The sequence below is a fragment of the Globicephala melas genome, chromosome 2 (genome assembly GCF_963455315.2).
Source record: "Globicephala melas chromosome 2, mGloMel1.2, whole genome shotgun sequence".
NCBI classification, from domain to species: Eukaryota; Metazoa; Chordata; class Mammalia; order Artiodactyla; family Delphinidae; genus Globicephala; species Globicephala melas.
The window spans coordinates 54,165,664-54,193,447 of NC_083315.2; the positions used below are offsets into that span (position 1 = coordinate 54,165,664).

General features: G+C 54.4%; 10 non-coding genes across 10 annotated transcripts; all 10 read right to left on the minus strand.

The window, feature by feature from the left end:
- Positions 1-1,386: 1,386 nt before the first annotated feature.
- LOC115850352 (small nucleolar RNA SNORD116) lies at positions 1,387-1,479 on the minus strand. The gene has a single exon (XR_004038368.1). It is a non-coding gene; the product is annotated as a small nucleolar RNA SNORD116 (small nucleolar RNA).
- Positions 1,480-4,193: 2,714 nt separating this feature from the next.
- On the minus strand, positions 4,194-4,286 carry LOC115850351 (small nucleolar RNA SNORD116). The gene has a single exon (XR_004038367.1). It is a non-coding gene; the product is annotated as a small nucleolar RNA SNORD116 (small nucleolar RNA).
- Positions 4,287-6,974: 2,688 nt separating this feature from the next.
- On the minus strand, positions 6,975-7,065 carry LOC115850911 (small nucleolar RNA SNORD116). The gene has a single exon (XR_004038371.1). It is a non-coding gene; the product is annotated as a small nucleolar RNA SNORD116 (small nucleolar RNA).
- A 2,804-nt stretch (positions 7,066-9,869) lies between these two features.
- LOC115850354 (small nucleolar RNA SNORD116) lies at positions 9,870-9,959 on the minus strand. The gene has a single exon (XR_004038370.1). It is a non-coding gene; the product is annotated as a small nucleolar RNA SNORD116 (small nucleolar RNA).
- Positions 9,960-11,875: 1,916 nt separating this feature from the next.
- LOC115850342 (small nucleolar RNA SNORD116) lies at positions 11,876-11,968 on the minus strand. Its single transcript, XR_004038359.1, has one exon. It is a non-coding gene; the product is annotated as a small nucleolar RNA SNORD116 (small nucleolar RNA).
- A 1,935-nt stretch (positions 11,969-13,903) lies between these two features.
- On the minus strand, positions 13,904-13,996 carry LOC115850917 (small nucleolar RNA SNORD116). The gene has a single exon (XR_004038539.1). It is a non-coding gene; the product is annotated as a small nucleolar RNA SNORD116 (small nucleolar RNA).
- A 2,802-nt stretch (positions 13,997-16,798) lies between these two features.
- Positions 16,799-16,891, minus strand: LOC115850894 (small nucleolar RNA SNORD116). Its single transcript, XR_004038528.1, has one exon. It is a non-coding gene; the product is annotated as a small nucleolar RNA SNORD116 (small nucleolar RNA).
- A 2,785-nt stretch (positions 16,892-19,676) lies between these two features.
- LOC115850880 (small nucleolar RNA SNORD116) lies at positions 19,677-19,768 on the minus strand. The gene has a single exon (XR_004038523.1). It is a non-coding gene; the product is annotated as a small nucleolar RNA SNORD116 (small nucleolar RNA).
- Positions 19,769-22,548: 2,780 nt separating this feature from the next.
- LOC115850758 (small nucleolar RNA SNORD116) lies at positions 22,549-22,641 on the minus strand. Its single transcript, XR_004038491.1, has one exon. It is a non-coding gene; the product is annotated as a small nucleolar RNA SNORD116 (small nucleolar RNA).
- Positions 22,642-25,426: 2,785 nt separating this feature from the next.
- On the minus strand, positions 25,427-25,517 carry LOC115850757 (small nucleolar RNA SNORD116). The gene has a single exon (XR_004038490.1). It is a non-coding gene; the product is annotated as a small nucleolar RNA SNORD116 (small nucleolar RNA).
- Positions 25,518-27,784: the final 2,267 nt, after the last annotated feature.

The window sequence follows — 27,784 nt, forward strand, 5'->3', positions numbered from 1 at the left end:
TGTCATCCTAAACCCCTGAGACACCCTCAGGGGAACTGGGTCCCCTCAGCCTAAGACCCACTGCCCTCCAGGGAAACACACCCACTCTTGGCACATACGCTTCCTCACAGTGGACTCACAATCAAGGGGAAATGCGGTCCCAGTTACTTTCCAGAAGGGAATGGCCCTTGGCCAAAAGTGATGACCTCCTTCAAAAGCGGCTCGCTGGGCCCCACAACAAAGGGCACCCGAGGCACTCCTGGACTGACCAATGGGACTCACCAACTGGCATTCTTCCTGGCCTCTCGCCAAGCCAGAGCCCCTTTACTTGGACCATATGGAAAGCAAATGGCATCAGAGCCATTTCGATGCCCAAAGTTGCGGGACAAGACCCTTGCTGCAACTGGCTTACTTCACTTGGCGCCTTGCATTTTCGCATGCTGGGCCCATCAGTGCCACAACTTCGGAGAAAGCTTGAGATCCAGGTCCTCCAGAACAAATGTGTCAGCCAGAGCCATGCAATAAGAAAATGCAGCCAGCAGCCCGGACTCTTGAAACGGCATGACTTCTCTGGCCTGAGGCCAGGCACACCGGAGACCACAGGTCCGCCCACCAGTGGGTGACAGGACAAAATGATCCCAGTGCCACAAAACTCTTCTGCCCTTAAACCTGCAGGCTCTCCTTGAAAGCCGAATCCCTTGTTTCTGGGTTGCACCCAAAGACCTCCGGGAAGAGCTCTAATCCTCAGGGAACAGTGTGTGGGCTGGGTACAGAAATGACGCTGGGGAGTCCTGAGGAACACCTTCACATTTTCAACATAGGGTGAACGTGGCCAGACAGGGTCAAAAAACCCCATGGCCTCCAAACTGGCCCTCTTGCGAAGACAACATACTGTGCCACAAAGGCAAATACTACCTGGCACAGGGACCCGCCATGATGCAAATCGACAAAGGAGAGGCCAAGGGCGGGATGGTTCATGAACGTGCACCCATAATCCTTCCCTATACATGCCTTCAAATGCACCTGAAGGCATCCCAAAGGAGTTCCAGGAACCCTATGCCCATTGTCAATCTATCCGCCCACCAGTCCACCCATGGTTGGGCTTAGCCAACCATGTCACGTTTATTTCCCGCTTGCCTTGCCTTTCTCTTTCTCCCCAGATAAAAACATCTCACGGCAAGGTTCCAGAGCCAACCCTCACCACAGAAGCTTGATTAAACTTGGGTGCCCAGAGATGACATGCTCTCCCTAGCCTTCCACCATGGATGTGCATCTCAGGCTCTTTCCCAATGGTTCTTCTCCCCACAAGAATCCCGCCAACTAAACTCACACAATGTGACTGCGGATATCCAAGGCAGCAATTGCAACATGACACTCTCCTTACATTCCCTCTGGAAGCCATGGAGTGGACCTCAGTTTCACTAAGGAGACGGTAGGGTGTTCACAATCATTTCCTGTAGATCTTCCAAGGAATGCATATGAGGAAGACATCATTGTTCCGAGCATGTGCTGGGATGCTGCAGAACCCAAAGGGCAGGCCTCTCAGCATTAAGATCAGTGAATCTGTATGGGTCTGTAGAGAACCCAGTGACCTCGGAGAGCTCCAGAGCCTGGGGAATCCCCACTACCCAGGCCTCTCAGCATTAAGATCAGTCAATCCACGCTTGCAACCGCTGGGACCACCCAAGGAAACCCTAATATCGAATGGCACATCTTGGAGTGGGAGAATACCTACTGTCCTCAGTGACCCACAGCCATGCTCGGCACCCTGGGCTGCCCCATTTCTTCTAGGTCTCCCTTGCACCTCCAGTCATCAGACCACGTGAAGGTCTTCTTGTCTTAGCCGATGGCCAGCCTTGCCCAGCAACTGCACCTAAGAAGTGGACAGAAATCACACAGGCTTCAGAATTGGACCAGCATACTCAGAGAACACTATTCATGCCAACATTTACCTGGTGATAAGCTCTGCACCTGCTTCCCAAGTACCTCAATCCCTTATGGAGGAGTGAATCCGTGTCTGACAGCACGACTGAAAGAATGTAGGCATGTAGGTGGGCCCGCGAGTGTGAGGGTATATGTGTACACGCACACACCTGCACGTGTGTGTGACTGTGACTGCGCACGAGGACTCACTTGCGGGTTTCTGTGTGTGCCTCTGTACCCACGTCGGGACCTCTGTGTGTCCCTGTACCCCTCTGTAAAGGCCTCAAACAGGAAAAGCAACAACTTATACACAGAGCCATGGCCTCGGGCCCTGTCACAGAACGTTGAAAGACCCCTGCTACCTTCAAGAGACCGCATGCGAACTTTGACCCCAGAGATGTTGAAATAAGCAATGGACTCCTGCTCTCCAACAGCACCGTCTTCTGACCAAAGCACACAGACTTGATGAGACCAGCCTGGCCTCCTGGCTGTGGGTGTGACATCTACATAAACCTGGAGACCCTGCCAGCTACCCTAGCACATCTGATGTGCACTTGCTGGCCACTCCCAGCACCTCTGCGAAGAAGGGAACCTCCCACGGGCAGGCCAACACTGCCTTGCAGCTGGCTACAGGCAAGATGCAGCCCCTCTTCCTCTCAAGGGGCCAAAGGACTTAAGACCAGGTTCCACTTAAGGCCAACTATGCCAAATCACTTTCCATGGACCCGCAGGCATGCCTATCATGGGAAGTGTTGGTCTTCAGCCACCATTATGCAGGGTCGAACTGCACAAGGAAACTAGGCCACCTTCCTGGCCAGGTTCTGGCCAGCTAAACAACTGGCAGAATTCGTGGCTCTGGTCCCTGAGGAAATGCTCAGATGCTGGATATCCTTGTCCCACGTGCCCTCCTCCTGCCCACAGGGCGATTGGACACAACAAGAAGCCACAGACACCATGCTAACATGGGAGACACTGAGCACCACGGAAGACAGACAGCAAGCATGTCGGCTTTGATGAGGTCGAACCCACGCCATACATTCTGTAATCTCGTCAGCATCATACCAACACCAACAAGGACCTCACAGAGATCCAAGGTGCCATCCACGAGGATCACAGAAAGACTTCAAATGGAGGACCTCTGCCACGGGAGGGGAACTGAAACCCTGAAAGAGCACAACTGGCTATCCATGGCAGCGTGCATGGCATCGCAATATCGCCCCCATCTCTGCCACACCCACGGTTTTCCACAGATAAACCTCTGGCCCTGTGAAAGGCTTGCGTGCTACCTGGGCAGGCCGTGTCATGCCCTTTGGGAGAAACACTTTCGCCTTGCACATTCCATAACTAGGGAACAAAGGGGCCAAAGGGCATGTTTGCATAACTCACTTCCCCCTAGGGAGGCCAGCCCCAACTCCTCAGCAAGTGGATCTCTTCTACCTACCGCAATAAACCATTTGGGTGTCATTCCTCAGGCAAGGGGTCCCCGGTCGACACAGGTCACCAATCACAACACATCCACTTGGACCGCAAAAGCCCTCTCCTCCCTAGGCAGCTGATGGCAACCCTCACGGTTCAGGGACATACCAGGGAAGCTGAGGCGACCACCTGCAACCCAATGATGACAGCCCATCCCATGACATCACACAGGACCTGTCCTCATCATGCCTTACCTTCCTGTCCAGGTCATCAGTCACCATGCAGGCTTAAATGCAGCACTCGGTCCTCACTCAACTACACGATGACCCACTTGGCACCAACACTGTGCTGAGAGTTGCAGTACACGAGCTGACAAGGGCAACACCGAGGCCTAATCCGTCAGCCCCCTTCCTCCGACACCCAGCGCCAGCCCACCCCTGCCCACTGCTCCAGCCCCACTGGGCACTCAAGAAACTCATCGCGGCAAAGGCAACAACAGGGAGGGCCATATGCCTGGCCTGGGGCTCCAGGCCACAACAAGAGAAGGTGGCTCATTTTGGCTTCCAAACACCCCACAAAGTGCCACGACCAAAGAGGAAACATGGCCAAAACACAACTCTCCAAGCCGCAGGCTCACTGGGCCTGGACCTGTACACGGTATGACACCTAAAACCAGCAAGACAGCGTGCCGCCTTGTAATCCGTCATTGGCCTTTCACCAAGGACCTGGGATTCATAGACGATTCAGGTAAGGTCAACCTTCAGACAGGAGCCCCTCAAATGCTGGCACCATGGGTGGTGTTTGCATGCATGTCAAAAAGGGGACGCTGGCCTCCACTCCCAACTGTACCCTACCCCCAAGGGAGGAAATGTGCTGGACCTCAGTTTCGATGAGGAGACGGTGGAGCGTTCTCACTCATTTAATTCAGATTTTCCAAGGAATGCATACAAGGGTGTCATCTTCAATCCAAGCACATACTGGGACAGTGCTCAACACAACAGGGCAGGCCACTTGGCTCTGCAAAGGAGCCATGACCCCGGAGTATTCGAAAAGCCTGGGGAATCCACAGCCCTCAGGGCACTCAGCAAGAGTAACAGGCAATCCACTATTGCAGCCACAGGGCCCATCTCAGGAAACCCTAATATCCATTGGCACATCTTGGGGTGGTTGATTCCCTACTGTCCTGAGTTATCCACAGCCACGGTCAGCAACATGCCCCTGCCTCACTTTTTCCATTTCTCCTTAGCACATCCAGTCATCAGACCATGCGAAGGTCGTCTTCTCTATGCCAACGGCCAGCCTTGCCCAGCAACTTCACCAGAGAAGTGGACAGAAACCACAAAGGCTTCAGAATTGGACCGGGGTGCTCAGAAAACATGATATGTATGAATATTAACCTGGGTGTGATGCCTGAACCTGCTTCCCAAGGACCTCTATCCCTTACTGAGAACAGAATGCATGTCTGACAGCACAATTGCAGGAACTCAGGCACGTATGTTGGCCTGTGTGTGAGACGGTGTTTGTGTGTGTTCACGTATGTGCATGTCATGTGTCTTTCTGTGACTGCGCATAAGGACGGGCTGGTGGGTTTTGGTGAGAGCCTCTGAATCCGCGTCTTGGTCTCTGTCTGTCCCTGTGGCCCTCTGCAGGGACTGTGAACAGTAATAGCCCAAAGTTTATATGAGGAACACTAGCTTTGGACCCTACAACTGAATGGAGAAAAACCTCTATCACCTTCAAGAGGCCGCATGCGAATTTTGACCCCCAGGGGCTATTGAAATAGGCCACGGACTCCCGCATTCCCACAGCCACGCCTTCTGAACAAAGCACAAAGACTGGACGAGACCTGCCTCCCGGCCATGGGTGTTACATATATGTGGACCTGGAGACCCTGCCAGCTACGAGAAGATCTGATGTGCAATTGGGGTCACTCCCAGCGCTTCCAGAAGCAAGGAAACCTCTCATGGAAAGGCCAACACTGACCTGCAGCTGCCTACAGGCAAGATGCAACCTGGCAGCTCTCACGGGGCTAATGAACATCGGAACAAGTGCCACTTCTCGCCAATTAGGCCAAATCACTTTCCGTGACCCTGTGGGAATACCCACCACGGGAATTGGTGAGCTTCAGCAACCATGACCCAAGTTGGAACCCCAAGGCAGAAACTAGGCCACATTCCCGGCCACGTTTCGGCCAGCTCCCAGCCAGCAGGGTTTGAGGCCCGGACTCCTGAGGAAACGCTCAAACCCTTGACAGCCTCGGCCTAAGTGCCCTCCTCCTGCCTGCAGGGCGACTCGACCATACTGGAAGTCACAGACATCATTCGAACACGGGGATACTGAACACCAGGGAAGACAGACCACAAGCATGTTTGCTTTGATGATGTCCACTCCACCCCATGCATCCTGGCACTTCTCCACTGCCACAGCGACACTACCGAGGAACTAACAGTGATCAAAGGCACTGTCGCTGAGGAGGACAGACAGATTTTCAAAAGAAGCCCTCTGCGACAAGAGGGGACCTGGAAGCTTCAAAGGGCAGAGTGGCTGTCCACCGCAGTGCACCTGGCATCACAACAGTGCCCCGCTAATGGACTGCTCCGGATAAACCTCTGGCTCTTCGAAAGGCCTGCATGCCACACGAGCTGGCTGCATTATGCTCTCCGGGAGAAACAGTTTCGCTTTGCACATTCCCAAACGAGTGAACAAAGCGGCCAAATGGCATGTTCGCATAACTCGCCTACCCCCAAGGAGGCTGGCACAGAAGCCTCAGCATGTCGGTCTTGTCGACGTCCCACAGGACACCCTGAGGGCGTCATTCCTCTGGCAACAGGATCACAACTGTACACAGGTTACCTACCTCAACGCATCCACATGAACTGCCAAAGCCATCCCCTTCATAGGCAGCTGATGCCAACCCATCATGGACAGGACACATCCTTGGGAAGCCGTGGCCAGCGTGTGCAACCCAATAATGACAGCCCATCCCACGACATCACAGAGGACATGTCCTCATCATCCCTTACCTTCCTGTCCAGGCCATCAGCCACTACGCAGGCTTAAATGCAGTACTTGATCCTTACCCTACTCCACAATGATCCACTTAGCGCAAAAAGTGTGCCGGCAGCTTCAGCAGAGGAGCTGAAATGGGTAGCTCAGAGGCCTACTCCATCAGCCCCCTTCCACCAACGCCCAACTCCAGCCCATCCCCGCTCACTGCTCCAGCCCCACCAGGCACTCAAGAACTGCACCGTGCAAACGCAACAACAGGGAAGCCCACAGGCCTGGCCTAAGGCTCCAGGCTCCAACCAGGGAAGCTTGCTCATTTTGGATTCCAGAATCAACCCCTGATGTGGCATGCACAAAGTGTGATCTTGGCCAAAACGCACCTATCCAAACTACAAGCTCACTGGGCGTACACCAGCACACACTCTGACTCTAAAGACCAGCAGGAGAGACTGTCCCTTTGCATTCACTCAATGGCCTTTCAGCAGGGACCTGGGATTGATAAGATGACCCAGCTTATGTACAGACACGTTCGACCCTCAGACAGGAGCCCCTCCAATGCTAGAGCCCTGGGTGGTGTTTGCATGCATGTCAGCAGGGGATGCTGGCGCTCACTCCTCACTGTCCCCTACCCCTGAGAGAGGAAATGTGCTGGACCTCAGATTCGATGAGGAGATGGTAGTGTTCTCACTCATTTTGTTCAGATTTTCCAAGGAATGCATACAAGGGTGTCATCATCGATCCAAGCACATGCTGGGATGCTGCAGAACACAACCAGTCATGCCATGCGGGTCTGCAGAGGAGCCATGACCTCGTAGTACTCCAAACCCAGGCGAATCTACAGCCCTGAGGCCAATCAGAAAGAGCAAAAGTCAATCCACTCTTGCAGCCACTGGGCCCAAATAAGGAAAACCTAATATCCAAAGGCATATCTTGGGTGGGTGAATGCCTACCTACCTGAGTTATACACGGACTCATTTAGCAACATGTGCCTGCCTAATATTTACAGTTCTCCTTAGCATATTCAGTCATCAGGCAATGCGAAAGTCTTCTTGCCTTTCCTGACGGCCACCCCTGCCCAGCAACTGCACCTTAGAAGTGCACATAAATCACGCAGGCTTCAGAATTGGACCGGGGTCCTCAGAGACCATGATTCATGCGAAATTTTACCTGGGCTGGAGCCTCGACCCTGCTTCCCAAGGACCTCTACCCTTACCGAGATCTCAATGCATGTCTGACAGTACGACTGCAGCAAGTTAGGCAGGTATGTTGGCTGGTGGGTGAGAGGGTGTATGTGTGTGTTCACGCATGGGCACATGTGTGACTGGCACTGCGCACGAGGACGCACTTGTGGACTATTTTTTGTGCCTCTGAATCCACATTTTGGTCTCCGTGTGTCCCTGTGGTCCTCTGCAGAGACTTTGAACACTAAAAGCCAAAGTTTATACACAGTGCCTTGGCTTTGGACCCCCCCCCCACACCACTGAATGAAGAAAGATGCCTATCAGCTCCAAGAGGCTGAATTCAAACTTTGAGCCACAGGGGCTGTTGAAATAGGCCATGGACTACCGCTCTCCCACAGCCAAGCATTCTGGTCAAAGCACAAAGACCTAACCAGACTTGCCTCCCGGCCATGGGTGCCACATGTACGTGGACCTGAAGAACCTGCCAGCTAGTAGCACATCTGATGTGCACTTGGGGTCCCTCCCAGAAATTCCGGAAGCAAGGGAACCTCCTATGGTCGGGTGGACACCGATCTACAGCTGGCTGCAGGTCAAAAGCAGCCTGGCACTTCTCAAGGGGCTAACGAAACTCGGTCCAACTGCCAATTCTCACCAACTGGCACAAATCACTTTTCGTGGACCCCTGGGAATACCCACCACAGGAAGTGGTGGGCTTCAGCAACCATAATCCACGTTCAAACAGCACAGCGGAAACTAGACCCCCTTCCCGGCCATGACTTGCCACACCCAGCCGGCAGGTTTTGCGTCCATGAACCCAGAGGAATCACTCAAATGCTTGACAGCCACGTCCTATGTGACCTCTTCCTGCCCACAGGGCAACCCGAAACTACTGGAAGCCACAGACATCATGCAAACACGGGGACACTCTACACCAGGGATTACAGAACGCAAGCATGTCTGCTTTGATGACACTGACCCTACCCCACGGATCCTGGCACTTCTCCACTGCCACAGCGACACTACCGAGAACCTCACAGAGATCAAAGGCACTGTCCCCGAGAACCACAGACAGACTTCCAACGGAAGACCTCTGCCATGCGAGGGGACCTGGAAGCTTCAAAGGGCACAGTGCCTGTCTGCGGCAGCGCACCTGACATAGCACCTGTGCCCCATCTCTGCCCCACCAATGAACTGCTCCAGAAATACCTCCGTCTCTTTGAAAGGCTTGCAGGCCACATGGACCGGCCGCATCATGCCCTCTGGGAGAAACACTTTCGCTTTGCACATTCTCATACGAGGGAACAAAGTGGCCAAAGGGCATGTTCGCATAACACACCTTCCTCCAAGGAGACCGGCACTGATGCCTCAGCATGTCTATCTTCTCTACATCCCGCAGGACACCCTTTCATCGTCATTCCTCCAGCAACGAGATCACAACTCCTGCAGATTACCGACCTGACGGCATCCACATGAGCGGGCAAAGCCATCCCCTCCATACACAGCTGATGCCAGCCCATCATGAACATGACACATCCTTGGTAAGCCGAGGCCAGTGCCCGCAACCCAATGATGACAGCCCATGCCACAACATCACACAGGACCTCTCCTCATCATGCCTTACTGTTATGTCCTGTCCATCAGCCACCACGCAGGCTTATTATATACAGCACTCGGTCTTCACTCCACACCATGATGACCAACTTGACGTCAACACTGTGTCGGGAATTGGAGTAGAGGAGCTGACAATGGCAACACCGAGGCCTAATCCATCAGGCCCCTTCCGCCGACGCCAATCACCAGCCCAAACCAACCCACTGCTCCAGGCCCACCAGGCACTCAAGAACTTCACTGTGTGAAACACAACAACAGGGAGAGCCACAGGCCTGGCCGGAGGCTCCAGGCTCCAACAAGGGAAGCTTACTCATTTTGGATTCCAGAAGCATCCTCCGAAGCGTCATGCACAAAGCGTGATCCTGTCCAAAACACACCTCCCAAGCTGCAAGCTCACTGGGCCTACACCAGCATACAGTTTGACTCTGAAGACCAGCAGGTGAGACTGCCACCTCGCATTCCTTCAACGGCCTTTCAGCAGGGACATGGGATTCACAGATGACCCAGCTTATGTGCAGACATGGTCCACCCTCAAACAGGAGCTCCTCCAATGCTGGAGCCCTGGATGGTGTTTGCATGCGTGTCACGAGGGGACGATGGCCCTCACTCCTAATGGTGCCCTACCCCCGAGACAGGAAATGTATTGGACCTCAGATTCTATGAAGAGACGGTAGAGTGTTCTCACTCATTTTGTTCAGATCTTCCAATTTGTTCAGATTATCTGTGCCTTACCACCGAGAGAGGAAACGTGCTGGACCTCAGTTTCGATGAGATGGTAGAGTGTTCTCACTCATTTTGTTCAGATTTTCCAAGGAATGCATACAAGGGTGTTATCATCGATCCAAACACATGCTGGGAAGCTGCAGAATGTAACTGGACAGGCTGCAGTACTCTGCAGAGGAGCCATGACCCTGGAGTACTGCACAGCCTGGGGAATCCACAGTCTTCAAGCCACTCAGCAAAAGCAAAAATCAATCCACTCTTGCAGCCATTGGGCCCATCTGAGGAAAACCTAATGTCCAATGGCACATCTTAGTGTGAGTGAATGCCTACCATCCTGAGTTATCCAGAACCACTCTCGGTAACATGTGCCCGCCTCACTTTTTCCAGTTGTCCTTGGCACATCCAGTCATCAGACCATATGAAAGTCTTCTTGTTTTTGCCGCCAGCCAGCCTTGCCGAGCAACTGCACCTGAGGAGTGGACACAAATCACCGAGGCTTCAGAAGTGGACCGGGGTCCTCAGAGAACATGATCCATGTGAATATTTACTTGGGCTTCAGCTCTGAACCTGCTTCCCAAGGACCTCTATCCCTTACCAAGTATTGATTTGTGTCTCACAGCATGTCTGCAGGAAGTTAGACACGTACACTGACCTGTGTGTGAGACGCTGTATGTGTGTATTCGTGACGTCGTCTGCGCACGAGGACGCGCTTGTGGGTTACTGTGTGTGCCCCTGAATACGCATCTTGCTCTCTGTGTGTCCCTGTGGCCCTCTGCAGAGGCTTCCAACAGTAAACACCAGAGTTTATACACAACACCCTGGTTGGATCCCCAACAGAAATGAGAAAGACCCCTGTCAGCTGCAGGAGGCCGCATGCGAACTTTGACCGACAGGAGCTGTTGCAATAGGCCACAGACTCCCGCTCTCCCATAGCCACGCTTCTGACCAAAGCACAAAGACTGGAAAACACCTGCCTCCAGGCAGTGGATGTCACATGTATGTGGACATGGAGATCCTGCCAGCTAATAGTCCACACCTAATGTGGACTTGGGGCCACAACCAGTGCTTCCAGAAGCAAGGGAGTCTCTGATGGGCAGGTAAACACCGACCTGCAGCTGGCTACAGGCAAGGGCAGCTTAGCATCACTCAAAGGGCTAACGAAACACAGTCCAAATGCCAATTCTCGCCAACTAGACCAAATCACGTAATGAGGACCCGTGGGAATGTCCATCACGGGAAATGGTGTATTGTACCAACCAGGACCCAGGCTGGAACCCCACGGGGGAACCTAGGTCATCTTCCCGAGCATGTCTTGCCAGCGCCCATCCGGCAGGTTTCACGGCCCTGAACCCAGAGGAAACGATAGAATGCTTGACAGCCTCGTCCTAAGTGACCTCCTCCTGCGCGCAGAGTGACTCGCCCTTACATGAAGTCGCAGACACCTTGTGAACAGGGGGTCATTGTACTCCAAGGAACACAGAGTGCATACATGTCTGCTTTAATGACGCCGATCCCACCCCACGGATCATGGCACTTCTCCACTGCCACAGCGACACTACCGAGAACCTCACACAGATCAAAGGCACTGTCCCCGAGAAACACAGACAGATTGCCAACGGAAGACCTCTGCCACCCAAGGGGACCTGGAAGCTTCAAAGGGCACAGTGCCTGTCTGCGGCAGCGCACCGGGCATCGCAACAGTGCCCGCGTCGCTGTTCCGCCAACACACCACTCCAGGTAAATCTCTGGCTCTTCGAAAGTCCTGCGTGCCTCACGGGCCGGACGCATCATGCCCTGTGGGAGAAAAACTTTTCGCTTTGCACATTCCCAAACAAGGGAACAAAGTGGCCAAAGGGCATGTTCTCATAACTCACCTATCCTCAAGGAGAGCGGCACAGACGCCTCAGCATGTCTATCTTCTCTACGTCCTGCAAGACACCCTTTGGGCGTCATTCCTCCGGCAATGGGATCACAAATCTATGCAGGTTACCTACCTCGCTCCTCACTGTCCGTACGCCCGAGAGAGGAAACGTGCTGGACCTCAGACTCGATGAGGAGACGGTAGAGTGTTCTCACTCATTTTGTTCAGATTTTCCAAGGAATGCATACAAGGGTGTCATCATCGATCCAAGCACGTGCTGGGACGCAGCAGAACACATCCGGGCATGCATGCGGGTCTGCAGAGGAGCCATGACCTCGTAGTACTCCAAAACCCTGGGGAATCCACAGCCCTCAGGCCACTCTGCAAGGGCAACAGTCAATCTACTCTTGAAGCCACTGGGCCCGTCTGAGGAAAACCTAATATCCAGTGGCACATCTTAGGGGGGGGTGAACGCCTACCTTCCTGAGTCATCCGGGACCATGCTTACTAACCTGCCCCCACCTCACTTTTCCAGTTCTCCTGAGCACCTCCAGTCATCACACAACGCGAAAGTCTTCTTGCCTTTCCTGACGGCCACCTCTGCCCAGCAACTGCACCTGAGAAGTGGACATAAATCACGCAGGCATCAGAATTGGACCTGGGTCCTCAGAGAACGTGATTCATGCGAATGTTTACGGGGGCGTGAGCCCAGACCCTGCTTCCCAAGGATCTCTACCCTTACTGAGGACTCAATGTTTGTTTGACAGCACGACTGCAGAAAGTTAGGCACGTACGTTGGCCGGTATGTGAGAGGGTCTACGTGTGTGTTCACGCGTGAGCACGTGTGTGACCGTAACTGCGCACGAGGACGCGCTTCTGGGCTTCTTTGTGTTCCTCTGAATCTGCATCTTGGTCTCCGTGGGTCCCTGAGGCCCTCTGCAGAGACACCGAATCGTTAAAGCCACAGTTAATACACAGTACGCTGCCTTTGGACACCGCCCCCCCGAATGGAGAAAGACCCCTTCAAGCTTCAAGAGGCTGAATGCGAACTCTGAAACGCGGAGGCTGTTGAGGAGGCCACGGATTCCCGCTCTCCCACAACCAAGCCTTCTGACCAAAGCACAATGAGCTAACCAGACTTGCCTCCCAGCCGTGGGTGTGACATATACGTGGACCCGGAGAACCTGCCAGCTACTAGCACATCTGATGTGCGCTTGGGGCCACTTCCAGCACTCCCGGAGGCAAGACAACCTCCGCTGGTCGGGCCGACCCTGACCTGCGGCAGGCTACAGGCAACATGCAGCCCGGCACCACTCGAGGGGTAACGAAATTTGGCCTATGTGCCTATTCTCGCCAACTAGGCCAAATCACTTTCTGTGGGCCCATAGGAATGCCCACCACAGGAAGTGATGGGCTTCAGCAACCATGACCCAAGTTCAGACCCCACAGCCGAAACTAGGCTACCATCCCTGCCACGTTTCGCCAGCACCCACCCAGCAGGGTTGGCGGCCCTGAACACTGAGGAAACGCACAAATCCTTGCCAGCCTCGGCCTCCGTGGCCTCCTCCTGCCCACAGGGCAACTCGACCCTATTGGAGGCCACAGACATCGTGCAAACAGGGGGACACTGTACACCTGCGATGACAGATCGCAAGCATGTCCGCTTTGATGACACTGACCCTACCCCAAGGATCCTGGCACTTCTCCACTGCCACAGCGACACTACCGAGAACCTCACAGAGATCAAAGGCACTGCCCTCGAGAACCACAGACAGATTGCCAACAGAAGACCTCTGCCACCCAAGGGGACCTGGAAGCTTCAAAGGGCACAGTGCCTGTCTGCGGCAGCGCACCCGGCATCGCAACAGTGCCCGCGTCGCTGTTCCGCCAAAACACCGCTCCAGGTAAATCTCTGGCTCTTCGAAAGTCCTGCGTGCCTCACGGGCCGGAAGCATCATGCCCTCTGGGAGAAAAACTTTTCGCTTTGCACATTCCCAAACAAGGGAACAAAGTGGCCAAACGGCATGTTCTCATAACTCACCTATCCTCAAGGAGAGCGGCACAGACGCCTCAGCATGTCTATCTTCTCTACGTCCTGCAAGACACCCTTTGGGCGTCATTCCTCCGGCAATGGGATCACAAATCTACGCAGGTTACCTACCTCGCTCCTCACTGTCCGTACGCCCGAGAGAGGAAACGTGCTGGACCTCAGACTCGATGAGGAGACGGTAGAGTGTTCTCACTCATTTTGTTCAGATTTTCCAAGGAATGCACACAAGGGTATCATCATCGATCCAAGCACGTGCTGGGACGCAGCAGAACACATCCGGGCATGCATGCGGGTCTGCAGAGGAGCCATGACCTCGTAGTACTCCAAAACCCTGGGGAATCCACAGCCCTCAGACCACTCTGCAAGAGCAAAAGTCAATCTAATCTTGAAGCCACTGGGCCCGTCTGAGGAAAACCTAATATCCAGTGGCACATCTTAGGGTGGGTGAACGCCTACCTTCCTGAGTCATCCGGGACCACGCTTAGAAACCTGTCCCCACCTCACTTTTCCAGTTCTCCTTAGCACCTCCAGTCATCACACAACGCGAAAGACTTCTTGCTTTACTGTCGGCCACCCTTGCCCAGAAACCGCACCTGAGAAGTGGACATAAATCACGCAGGCTTCAGAATTGGACCGGGGTCCTCAGAGAACGTGATTCATGCGAATGTTTACCTGGGCTTGAGCCCGGACCCTGCTTCCCAAGGACCTCTACCCATACTGAGAACTCAATGTTTGTCTGACAACACGACTGCAGAAAGTTAGGCATGTACGTTGGCCGGTATGTCAGAGGCTCTATGTGTGTGTTCACACCTGTGCGTGTATATGACTGTAACTGCTCACGAGGACGCGCTTCTGGGCTTCTTTGTGTTCCTCTGAATCCGCAACTTGGTCTCCGTGTGCCCCTGAGGTCCTCCTCAGGGACACCGAACCATAAAAGCCACAGTTGATACACAGCGCACTGGCACTGGACACCGCCCTCCCTAAATGGAGAAAGACCCCTTCAAGCTTCAAGAGGCCAAATGCAAACTCTGAAACCCAGGGGCTTTTGAAATAGGCCACAGATTCCCGCTCTCCCACAGCCAAGCCTTCTGACCAAAGCACAAAGACCTAACCAGACTTGCCTCCCGGCCGTGGGTATGACATATACGTGGACCCAGAGACCCTGCCAGCTAGTAGCACATCTGATGTGCACTTTGGGCCTCTTTGAGCACTCCTGGAGGCAAGAGAACCTCCGCTGGTCGGGACGACCCTGACCTGCAGCACGCTACTGGCAAGATGCGGGCCGGCACCACTCAAGGGACTAACGAAATTCGGCTAATGTGCGAATTCTCGCCAACTAGGCCAAATCAATTTCCGTGGACCCATGGGAATGCCCACCCCAGGAAGTGGTGGGCTTCAGCAACCATGACCCCGGTTCGGACCCCACAGCCGAAGCTAGGCTACCATCCCTGCCATGTTTCGCCAGCACCCAGCCAGTAGTGTTGGCGGCCCTGAACCCCGAGGAAACGCACAAACCCTGGACAGATTCTTCCTCCGTGCCTTCCTCCGGCCCACGGGCCAACTCGACCCTACTGGAAGCCACAGACATCGTGCAAACAGGGGGACACTGTACACCAGGGATTACAGATCGCAAGCATGTCTGCTTTGATGACACTGACCCTACCCCACGGATCCTAGCACTTCTCCACTGCCACAGCGACACTACCGAGAACCTCACAGAGATCAAAGGCACTGTCCCCGCGAACCACAGACAGATTGCCAACGGAAGACCTCTGCCACCCAAGGAGACCTGCCACCCAAGGGGACCTGGAAGCTTCAAAGGGCACAGTGCCTGTCTGCGGCAGCGCACCCGGCATCGCAACAGTGCCCGCGTCGCTGTTCCGCCAACACACTGCTCCAGATAAATCTCTGGCTCTTCGAAAGTCCCGCGTGCCTCATGGGCCGGACGCATCATGCTCTGTGGGAGAAAATCTTTTCGCTTTGCACATTCCCAAACAAGGCAACATATTGGCCAAATGGCATGTTCACACAACTCACCTATCCTCAAGGAGAGTGGCACAGACGCCGCAGCATGTCTATCTGCTCTACGTCCTGCAAGACACCCTCTGGGCATCATTCCTCCAGCAATGGGATCACAACTCTACGCAGGTTACCTACCTCACCCCATCCTCTTGAACTGCCAAACCCATCCCCTTCATAGGCAACTGATGCCAACCCATCACGGACAGGACACATCCTTGGGAAGCCGTGGCCAGCGCCTGCACCCCAATAATGACAGCCCATCCCACGACATAACACAGGACATGTCCTCATGATGCCTTACCTTCCTCTCCAGGAAACAGCCACCACACAGGCTTAAATGCAGCACTCAGTACTAACCCCACTCCACGATGGCTCTCTTTGTGCCAACACCTGTGCCGGGAGCTGTAGTACAGGAGCTGACATGGGCCCTAACTAGGCCTAATCCATCAGTCCCCTTCCACCAAGGCCCAACCCCAGTCCAGACCCACTCACTGCTCCAGCCACACCGGGAACTCAAGAACATCAAAGCGCCAAAGCAAACGACAGTGAGGGCCACAGGCCTGGCCTCATGCTCCAGGCCCCAACCGGGGAAGCTTGCTCGTTTTGGCTTCCAGAGCTAAACCCCGAAGCGGCGTGCACAAACCGTGATCCCGGCTAAAACACACCATTCCAAGCTGCAAGCTCACTGGGCATACACCAGGACACACTCCGACTCTTAAGACCAGCAGGAGAGCCTGCCCCCTCGCATTCCTTCAACGGTCTTTCAGCACTGACCTGATATTCATAGACGACCCAGCTCATGGGCACACACAGTCGACCCTCAGACAGAAGCCCCTCCAAGTCTGGAGCCCTGAGTGGTGTTTGCATGCATGTCAGCAGGGGACGCGGGGCCTAAGCATGTCTATCTTCTCTAAGTCCTGCCACACACCCTTTGGGCGTTATTCCACTGGCAATGGGATCACAACTCTACCCAATTTACATACCTCGCTCCTCACTGTCCCCTACGCCTGAGAGAGGAAACTTGCTGGACATCAGACTCGATGAGGAGACGGTAGAGGGTTCTCACTCATTTTGTTCAGATTTTCCAAGGAATGCATACAAGGGTGTCATCATCGATCCAAGCACGTGCTGGGACGCAGCAGAACACAACCAGGCATGCCATGCGGGTCTGCAGAGGAGCCATGACCTCGTAGTACTCCAAAACCCTGGGGAATCTGCAGCCCTCAGGCCACTCTGCAAGAGCAACAGTCAAACTACTCTTGAAGCCACTGGGCCCGTCTGAGGAAAACCTAATATCCAATGGCACATCTTAGGCTGAGTGAATGCCTACCTTCCTGAGTTATCCGGGACCACGCTTAGAAACCTGTCCCCACCTCACTTTTCCAGTTCTCCTTAGCACCTCCAGTCATCAGACAATGCGAAAGTCTTCTTGCCTTTACTGTCGGCCACCCTTGCCCAGAAACCGCACCTGAGAAGTGGACATAAATCACGCAGGCTTCAGAATTGGACTGGGGCCCACAGAGACTGTGATTCGTGCGAATGTTTACCTGGGCTTGAGCCCGGACCCTGCTTCCCAAGGACCTCTATCCTTACTGAGAACTCAATGTTTGTCTGACAACACGACTGCAGAAAGTTAGGCACGTACGTTGGCCGGTATTTCAGAGGGTCTATGTGTGTGTTCACACCTATGCGTGTATGTGACTGTAACAGCTCACGAGGACGAGCTTCTGAACTTCTTTGTGTTCCTCTGAATCCGCATCTTGGTCTCTGTGGGTCCCTGAGGACCTCCACAGAGACACCGAACCATAAAAGCCACAGTTGATACGCAGTGCACTGGCACTGGACACCGCCCTCCCTAAATGGAGAAAGACCCCTTCAAGCTTCAAGAGGCCGAATGCAAACTCTGAAACCCAGGGGCTGTTGAAATAGGCCACGGATTCCCGCTCTCCCACAGCCAAGCCTTCTGACCAAAGCACAAAGACCTAACCAGACTTGCCTCCCGGCCGTGGGTGTGACATATACGTGGACCCGGAGAACCTGCCAGCTACTAGCACATCTGATGTACGCTTCGGGCCACTTCCAGCACTCCCGGAGGCAAGACAACCTCCGCTGGTCGGGCCGACCCTGACCTGCGGCAGGCTACAGGCAACATGCAACCCGGCACCACTCGAGGGGTAACGAAATTTGGCCTATGTGCCTATTCTCGCCAACTAGGCCAAATCACTTTCTGTGGGCCCATAGGAATGCCCACCACAGGAAATGATGGGCTTCAGCAACCATGACCCAAGTTCAGACCCCACAGCCGAAACTAGGCTACCATCCCTGCCACGTTTCGCCAGCACCCACCCAGCAGGGTTGGCGGCCCTGAACCCTGAGCAAACGCACAAATCCTTGCCAGCCTCGTCCTCCGTGGCCTCCTCCTGCCCACGGGGCAACTCGACCCCATTGGAAGCCACAGACATCGTGCAAACAGGGCGACAATGTACACCTGCGATGACAGATCACAAGCATGTCCGCTTTGATGACACTGACCCTACCCCACGGATCCTGGCACTTCTCCACTGCCACAGCGACACTACCGAGAACCTCACAGAGATCAAAGGCACTGCCCTCGAGAACCACAGACAGATTGCCAACGGAAGACCTCTGCCACCCAAGGGGACCTGGAAGCTTCAAAGGGCACAGTGCCTGTCTGCGGCAGCGCACCCGGCATCGCAACAGTGCCCGCGTCGCTGTTCCGCCAACACACCGCTCCAGGCAAATCTCTGGCTCTTCGAAAGTTCTGCGTGCCTCACGGGCCGGCCGCATCATGCCCTGTGGGAGAAAAACTTTTCGCTTTGCATATTCACAAACAAGGGAACAATGTGGCCAAAGGGCATATTCGCATAACTCACCTATCCTCAAGGAGAGCGGCACAGACTCCTCAGCATGTCTATCTTCTCTATGTCCTGCAAGACACCCTTTGGGCGTCATTCCTCCAGCAATGGGATCACAACTCTCCGCAGGTTACCTACCTCACCCCATCCTCTTGAACTGCCAAACCCATCCCCTTCATAGGCAGCTGATGCCAACCCACCATGGACAGGACACATCCTTGGGAAGCCGTGGCCAGCGCCTGCACCCCAATAATGACAGCTCATCCCACGACATCACACAGGACATGTCCTCATGATGCCTTACCTTCCTCTCCAGGAAACAGCCACCACGCAGGCTTAAATGCACCATTCGGTGCTAACCCCACTCCACGATGGCCCACTTTGTGCCAACACCTGTGCCAGGAGCTGCAATACAAGAGCTGACATGGGCCCTACCTAGGCCTAATCCATCAGCCCCTTCCGCCAAAGCCCAACCCCAGTCCACACCCACTCACTACTCCAGCCACACCGGGCACTCAAGAACTTCAAAGAGCCAAACCAAACTTCAGAGAGGGCCACAGGCCTGACCTGATGCTCCAGGCCCCAACCAGGGAAGCTTGCTCATTTTGGCTTCCAGAGCTAAACCCCAAAGCCTCATGCACAAAGCGTGATCCCGGCCAAAGCACACCTTCCCAAGCTGCAAGCTCACTGGGCCTACACCACCACACACTCCGCCTCTGAAGACCAGCAGGAGAGCCTGCCCCCTCACAGTCCCTCAACGGTCTTTCAGCAGTGACCTGATATTCACACACAACCCAGCTTAGTGGCAGCCACAGTCGACCCTCAGACAGGAGCCCCTCCAAGTCTGGAGCCCTGAGTGGTGTTTGCATGCATGTCAACAGGGGACGCTGGCCCTCAGCATGTGTATGTTCTCTACATCCTGCAAGACACCCTTTGGCGGTCATTCCTCTGGCAATGGGATCACAACTCTACACAGGTTACCTACTTCTCTCCTCACTGTCCCATACGCCAGAGAGAGGAAATGTTGTGGAGCTCAGATTCGATGAGGAGAAGGTAGAGTGTCTCACTCATTTTGTTCAGATTTTCCAAGGAATGCATACAAGGGTGTCATCATCGATCCAAGCACTGCTGAGACGATGCAGAACACAACCGGGAATGCCATGCAAGTCTGCACAGGAGCCATGACCTCGTAGTACTCCAAAACCCTGGGAAATCCACAGCCCTCAGGCCACTCTGCAAGAGCAACAGTCAATCTACTCTTGAAGCCACTGGGCCCGTCTGAGGAAAATCTAATATCCAGTGGCATATCTTAGGGTGGGGTGAACGCCTACCTTCCTGAGTCATCCGGGACCATGCTTAGCAACCTGCCCCCACCTCACTTTTCCAGTTCTCAGCACCTCCCGTCATCACACAACGCGAAAGTCTTCTTGCCTTTCCATACGGCCACCCTTGCCCAGCAACTGCACCTCAGAAGTGGACATAAATCACGCAGGCTTCAGAATTGGACCAGGGACAACAGAGAACGTGATACATGTGAATGATTATCTGGGCCTGAGCCTGGACCCTGCTTCCCAAGGACCTCTACCCTTACCGAGAACTCAATGTTTGTCTGACAACACGACTGCAGAAAGTTAGGCACGTACGTTGGCTGGTATATGAGAGGGTCTATGTGTGTGTTGACGCGTGTGCATGTGTGTGACTGTAACTGCTCACGAGGACGCACTTCTGGGCTTCTTTGTGTTCCTCTGAATCTGCATCTTGGTGTCCGTGTGTCCCTGAGGCCCTCTACAGAGACAACGAACCGTAAAAGCCACAGTTGATACACAGCACCCTGGCTTTGGACACTGCACTCCCTGAACGGAGAAAGACCCTTCAAGCTTCAAGAGGGGGAAGGCGAATTCTGAAACCCAGGAGCTTTTGAAATAGGCCATGGATTCCTGCTCTCCCACAGCCAAGCCTTCTGACCAAAGCACAAAGACCTAAGCAGACTTGCCTCCCGGCCGTGGGTGTGACATATACGTGGACCCGGAGATGCTCCCAGCTAGTAGCACATCTGATGTGCACTTGGGGCCACTTCCAGCACTCCCGGAGGCAGGAGAACCTCCGCTGGTCGGGCCGACCCTGACCTGCAGCACGCTACTGGCAAGATGCAGGCCGGCACCACTCAAGGGACTAACGAAATTCGGCCTATGTGCCAATTCTCGCCAACTAGGCGAAATCACTTTCCGTGAGACCATGGGACTGCCCACCACAGGAAGTGGTGGGCTTCAGCAACCATGACCACAGTTCGGACCCCACAGCCGAAGCTAGGCTACCATCCCTGCCATGTTTCGTCAGCACCCACCCAGCAGTGTTGGCTGCCCTGAACCCCGAGGAAACGCACAAACCCTGGACAGATTCTTCCTCAGTGCCCTCCTCCTGCCCACGGGGCAACTCGACCCTAGTGGAAGCCACAGACATCGTGCAAACAGGGGGACCCTGTACACCAGGGATTACAGACCGCAAGCATGTCCGCTTTGATGACACTGACCCTACCCCACGGACCCTAGCACTTCTCCACTGCCACAGCAACACTACCGAGAACCTCACAGAGATCAAAGGCACTGTCCCCGCGAACCACAGACAGATTGCCAACGGAAGACCTCTGCCACCCAAGGGGACCTGGAAGCTTCAAAGGGCACAGTGCCTGTCTGCGGCAGCGCACCCGGCATCGCAACAGTGCCCGCGTCGCTGTTCCGCCAACACACTGCTCCAGATAAATCTCTGGCTCTTAGAAAGTCCTGCGTGCCTCACAGGCCGGCCGCATCATGCCTTCTGGGAGAAAAACTTTTAGCTTTGCACATTCCCAAACAAGCAACATACTGGTCAAATGGCATGTTCACACAACTCACCTATCCTCAAGGAGAGCGGCACAGACGCCTCAGCATGTCTATATTCTCTACGTCCTGCAAGACACCCTTTGGGCGTCATTCCTCCGGCAATGGGATCACAACTCTACGCAGGTTACCTACCTCAACGCATCCTCATAAACTGCTAAAGCCATACCCTTCATAGGCAGCTGATGCAACCCATCACGGACAGGACACATCCTTGGGAAGCCGTGGCCAGCGCCTGCACCCCAATAATGACAGCCCATCCCACGACATCACAGAGGACATGTCCTCACGATGCCTTACCTTCCTCTCCAGGAAACAGCCACCACACAGGCTTAAATGCACCACTCGGTGCTAACCCCATTCCACGATAGCCCACTTTGTGTCAACACCTGTGCCGGGAGCTGCAGTACAGGAGCTGACATGGGCCCTACCTAGGCCTAATCCACCAGTCCCCTTCTGCCAAAGCCCAACCCCAGTCCACACCCACTCACTGCTCCAGCCACACCGGGAACTCTAGAACATCAAAGCTCCAAATCAAACGACAGAAAGGTCCACAGGCCTGGTCTCATACTCCAGGCCCCAACCGGGGAAGCTTGCTCGTTTTGGCTTCCAGAGCTAAACCCTGAAGCGGCGTGCACAAAGCGAGATCCCGGCCAAAACACATCTTTCCAAGCTGCAAGCTCACTGGGCCTATACCACCACACACTCCGACTCTGAAGACCAGCAGGAGAGCCTGACCTCTCACACTCCCTCAACGGTCTTTCAGCAGTGACCTGATATTCACAGACAACCCAGCTTAGAGGCAGACACAGTCAACCCTCAGAGAGGAGCCCCTCCAGGTCTAGAGCCCTGAGTGGTGTTTGCATGCATGTCAGCAGGGGACGCTGGCCCTCAGCATGTCTATCTTCTCTACGTCATGCAAGACACCCTTTGGTGTCATTCCTCAGGCAATGGGATCACAACTCTATGCAGGTTACCTACCTCGCTCCTCACAGTGCCCTACGCCCGAGAGAGGAAACGTGCTGGACCTCAGATTTGATGAGGAGATGGTAGAGTGTTCTCACTCATTTTGTTCAGATTTTCCAAGGAATGCACACAAGGGTGTCATCATCGATCTAAGCACGTGCTGGGACGCTGCAGAACACAAGCAGGCATGGCATGAGGGTCTGCAGAGGAGCCATGACATCGTAGTACTCCAAAAGCCGGGGATATCCACTGCCCTCAGGCCACTCTGCAAGAGCAACAGTCAAACTACTCTTGAAGCCACTGGGCAAGTCTGAGGAAAACATAATATCCACTGGCACAATTTTGGGTAGGTGAACGCCTACCATCCTGAGTCATCCAGGACCAAGCTTAGCAACCTGCCCCCACCTCACTTTTACAGTTCTCCTTAGCACCTCCAGTCATCAGACAACGCAAAGTCTTCTTGCCTTTCCTGACGGCCACTCTTGCCCTGCAACTGCGTCTGAGAAGTGGACATAAAACACGCAGGTGTCAGAATTGGACGGTGTCTGCATAGAACCTGATTCATGCGAATGTTTACCTGGGCTTGAGCCCGGACCCTGATTCCCAAGGACCTCTACCCTTACTGAGGACTCAATGTTTGTCTGACAGCACGACTGCAGAAAGTTAGGCACGTACCTTGGCCGGTATGTGAGAGAGTCTATGTGTGTGTTCACGCGTGTGCACGTGTGTGACTGTCACTGCTCACGAGGATGCGCCTGTGGGCTTCTTTCTGTTCCTCTGAATCCGCATCTTGGTCTCCGTGTATCCCTGAGGCCCTCTGCAGAGACAACGAACCGTTAAAGCCACAGTTTATACACAGCGCGCTAGCTTTGCACACTGCCCCCCCTGAATGGAGAAAGACCCCTTCAAGCTTCAAGAGGCTGAATGCGAACTCTGAAACCCAGGGTCTGCTGATATTGGCCACGGATTCCCGCTCTCCCACAGGCAAGCCTTCTGACCAAAGCACAAAGACCTAACCAGACTTGCCTCCCGGCTGTGGGTGCGACATATACGTGGACCCGGAGATCCTGCCAGCTGGTAGCACATCTGATGTGCACTTGGGACCCCTTCCGGCACTCCTGGAGGCAAGAGGACCTCCGCTGGTCGGGCCGACCCTGACCTGCAGCAGGCTACAGGCAAGATGCAGCCCGGCACCACTCAAGGGGCTAACGAAATTCGGCCTATGTGCCAATTCTCGCCAACAAGGCCAAATCACTTTCTGTGGACCCATAGGAATGCCCACCACAGGAAGTGGTGGGCTTCAGCAACCATGACCCAGGTTTGGACCACACAGCCGAAACTACCCTACCATCCCTGCCATATTTCGCCAGCACAAAGCCAGCAGGGTTTGCTGCCCTGTACCCCGAGGAAATGCACAAATCCTTGCCAGACTCGTACTCCGCGGCCTCCTCCTGCCCACGGGGCAACTCGCCCCTATTGGAAGCCACAGACATCGTGCAAACAGGGGGACACTGTACACCTGGGACGAAAGATCACAAGCATGTCTGCTTTGATGCCAGTGACCCTACCCCAAGGATCCTGGGACTTCTCCACTACCACAGCGACACTACCGAGAACCTCACAGAGATCACAGGCACTGTCCCCGAGAACCACAGACAGACTGCCAACAGAAGACCTCTGCCACCCAAGGGGACCTGGAAGCTTCAAAGGGCACAGTGCCTGTCTGCGGCAGCACACCCGGCATCGCAACAGTGCCCGCGTCGCTGTTCCGCCAACACACTGCTCCAGATAAATCTCTGGCTCTTCGAAAGTCCTTCGTGCCTCACGGGCCAGATGCATCATGCCCTCTGGGAGAAAAACTTTTCACTTTGCACATTCCCAAACAAGGGAACAAAGTGGCCAAAGGGCATGTTCGCATAACTCACCTATCCTCAAGGAGAGCGGAACAGACGCCTCAGCATGTCTATCTTCTCTACGTCCTGCAAGACACCCTTTGGGCGTCATTCCTCCGGCAATGGGATCACAAATCTACGGAGATAACCTACCTCACCGCATCTTCATGAACTGCCAAAGCCATACCCTTCATAGGCAGCTTATTCCAACCCATCACGGACAGGACACATCCTTGGGAAGCCGTGGCCGGCGCATGCAACCCAATAATGACAGCCCATCCCCCGACATCACACAGGACATGTCCTCATGATGCCTTACCTTCCTCTCCAGGAAACAGCCACCACGCAGGCTTAAATGCAGCACTCGGTGCTAACCCCACTCCACGATAGCCCACTTAGTGCCAACACCAGTGCCGGGAGGTGCAGTAGAGGAGCTGACATGGGCCCTACCTAGCCCTAATCCATCAGTCCCCTTCTGCCAAAGCCAAACCACAGTCCACACCCACTCACTATTCCAGCCGCACCGGGCACTCAAGAACTTCAAAGCCCCAACCCAAATGACAGGGAGGGCCACAGGCCTGACCTGATGCTCCAGGCCCCAACCAGGGAAGCTTGCTCGTTTTGGCTTCCAGAGCTAAACCCCGAAGCGGCGTGCACAAAGCGAGATCCCGGCCAAAACACACCTTTCCAAGCTGCAAGCTCACTGGGCCTACACCAGCACACACTCCGACGCTGAAGACCAGCAGGAGAGCATGCCCCCTCACATTCCCTCAACGGTCTTTCAGCAGTGACCTGATATTCACAGACGACGCAGCTTAGGGGCAGACACAGTCGACCCTCAGACAGAAGCCCCTCCAAGTCTGGAGCCCTGAGTGGTGTTTGCATGCATGTCAGCAGGGGACGCTGGCCCTCAGCATGTCTATCTTGTCTATGTCCTGCAAGACATCCTTTGGGCGTCATTCTTCCGGCAATGGGATCACAACTCTACGCAGGTTACCTACCTCGCTCCTCACTGTCCCCTACGCCTGAGAGAGGAAACGTGCTGGACCTCACTCGATGAGGAGACGGTACAGTGTTCTCACTCATTTTGTTCAGAATTTCCAAGGAATGCATACAGGGGTGTCATCATCCATCCAAGCACGTGCTGGGACGCAGCAGTACACATCCGGGCACGCCATGCGGGTCTGCAGAGGAGCCATGACCTCGTTGTACTCCAGAACCCTGGGGAATCCACAGCCCTCAGGCCACTCTGCAAAGCAACAGTCAATCTACTCTTGAAGCCACTGGGCCCGTCAGAGGAAAACCTAATACCCAAAGGCACATTTTAGGGTGGGTGAACGCCTACCTTCCCGTGTTAACCACATCTACGCTCGGAAACGTGGGCCTGCCTCACTTTTTCCAGTTCTCCTCAGCACCTCCAGTCGTCAGCCCACGCAAACGTCCTCTTGTCTTTGCTGACGGCCAGCCTTGTCAAGCAACTGCACCTGGGATGTGGACAGAAATCACGCAGGATTCAGAAGTGAACGGGGGTCCTTAGGGAACATGATTTATACGAACATATACCTGGGCTGCAGCCCTGAACCTGCTTCACAAGGACCTCTATCCCTTACCAAGAACTGAAAGTGTGTCTGACAGCATGACTGCAGGAAGTTAGGCACGTACGTTGGCCTTTGTGTGTGAGGGTGTATGTGTGTGTTCCTGCGTGTTCACGTGCGTGACTATGACTACGCATGATGATGTGCTTGTGGGTTTCTGTGTGGGCCTCTGAATCCCTGTACTGGTCTTTGTGTGTCCTTGAGGCCTTCTGCAGTGACACTGAATAGTAAATGTCGCAGTTTATACACAATACCCTGACTTTGGACCACCCCACTGAATGGAGAAATACCCCTGCCAGCTTCAAGAGGCCATATGCTAACTTTGACCATCTGACCACCAGAGGCTGTTGAAATAGGCCACCGACTCCCGCTATCCCTCAGCCATGCCTTCTCACCAAAGCACAAAGTGTCGAGGAGATCTGCCTCCCAGTCGTGAGTGTCACATCTACATGGACCTAGAGACCTTGCTAGCTACTAGCACATCTGATGTGCACTTGGGGTCACTCCCAGCGCTTTTGGAAGCAAGGGAACCTCCCATGGATGGCGTTGACAATGACCTGCAGCTGGCAGCAGACAAAATGCAACCCGGTACCTCTCAAGGGTCTAATGGACTTCAGCCCAAGTGCGACTTCTCGCCAACTAGGCCAAATCACTTTCCGTGGACCTGTGGGAATGCCCACCATGGCAAGAGGTGGTCTTCAGCAACCATGACCCAGGTTCAAACCCCACGGTTAAAACTAGGCCACCTTTCCAGCCACATCTCGGCCAGCTCCCCTCTGGCAGGATTCAGAGCCCTGAATCCCGAGTAAATGCTCAAACACTTGGCAACCTTGTCCTCACTGCCCTCCTCCTGCCCACATGGCGACTGGACCCTATTAGAAGCCAGAGATAACATGCGAACACGGGGACACTGTACACCGGGGAAAACAGACCACAAGCATTTCTGCTTTGATGACACTGAACCCACACCATGCATCCTGGCACTTCTCCACTGCCACAGCGAACTTCCGAGGACCTCACAGAGAAAAGCACTGTCCCCGAGGACCACAGACAAACTTCCAACGGAAGACCTCTGCCACATGAGGGGACCTGGAAGCCAGTAAGGGAAATGTGGCTGTCAAGGTCAGCGCACCTGGCATCACAACAGTGCGCCCATCTCTACCATGCCAACGGACTGCTTCGGATAAACCTCTGGCTGTTAGATAGGCCTCCGTACCTCATGGGCCGGCCACGGCACGCCTTCCGGGAAAAACACTTTCGCTTTGCACATTCCCAAACTAGGGAACAAAGTGGCCAAAGGGCATGTTCGCATAACTCACCTACCCCCAGAAGGCCAGCACACACTCCTCAGAATATCGATCTTTTCTAGGTCACGCAAGACACCCTTTGGGAATCATTTCTCTGGCAACGGGATCACAAGTCCACACAGGTTACCTACCTCGTCGCATCCACATGAACCGCCAAAGCCATCCTCTCCATAGGCAGGTGATGCCAGCCCATCAAGTACATGACAAATCCTTGAGAAGCTGAGGCCAGAGCCTGCAACCCAATGATGACAGCCCATGCCACAACATCACATAGGACCTGTCCTTATCATGCCTTACCTTCCTGTCCAGACCATCAGCCACGACACAGGCTTAAATGCAGCACTCGGACCTCACCCCACTCCACGATGACCACGTGGCGAAAACACTGTGCCGGGAATTGCAATACAGGAGCTGACAAGCGCAACACCGAGGCCTAATCCATCAGCCCCCTTGCGCCGATGCCCAACGCCAGGCCCCACACACCCACTGCTCCAGCCTCA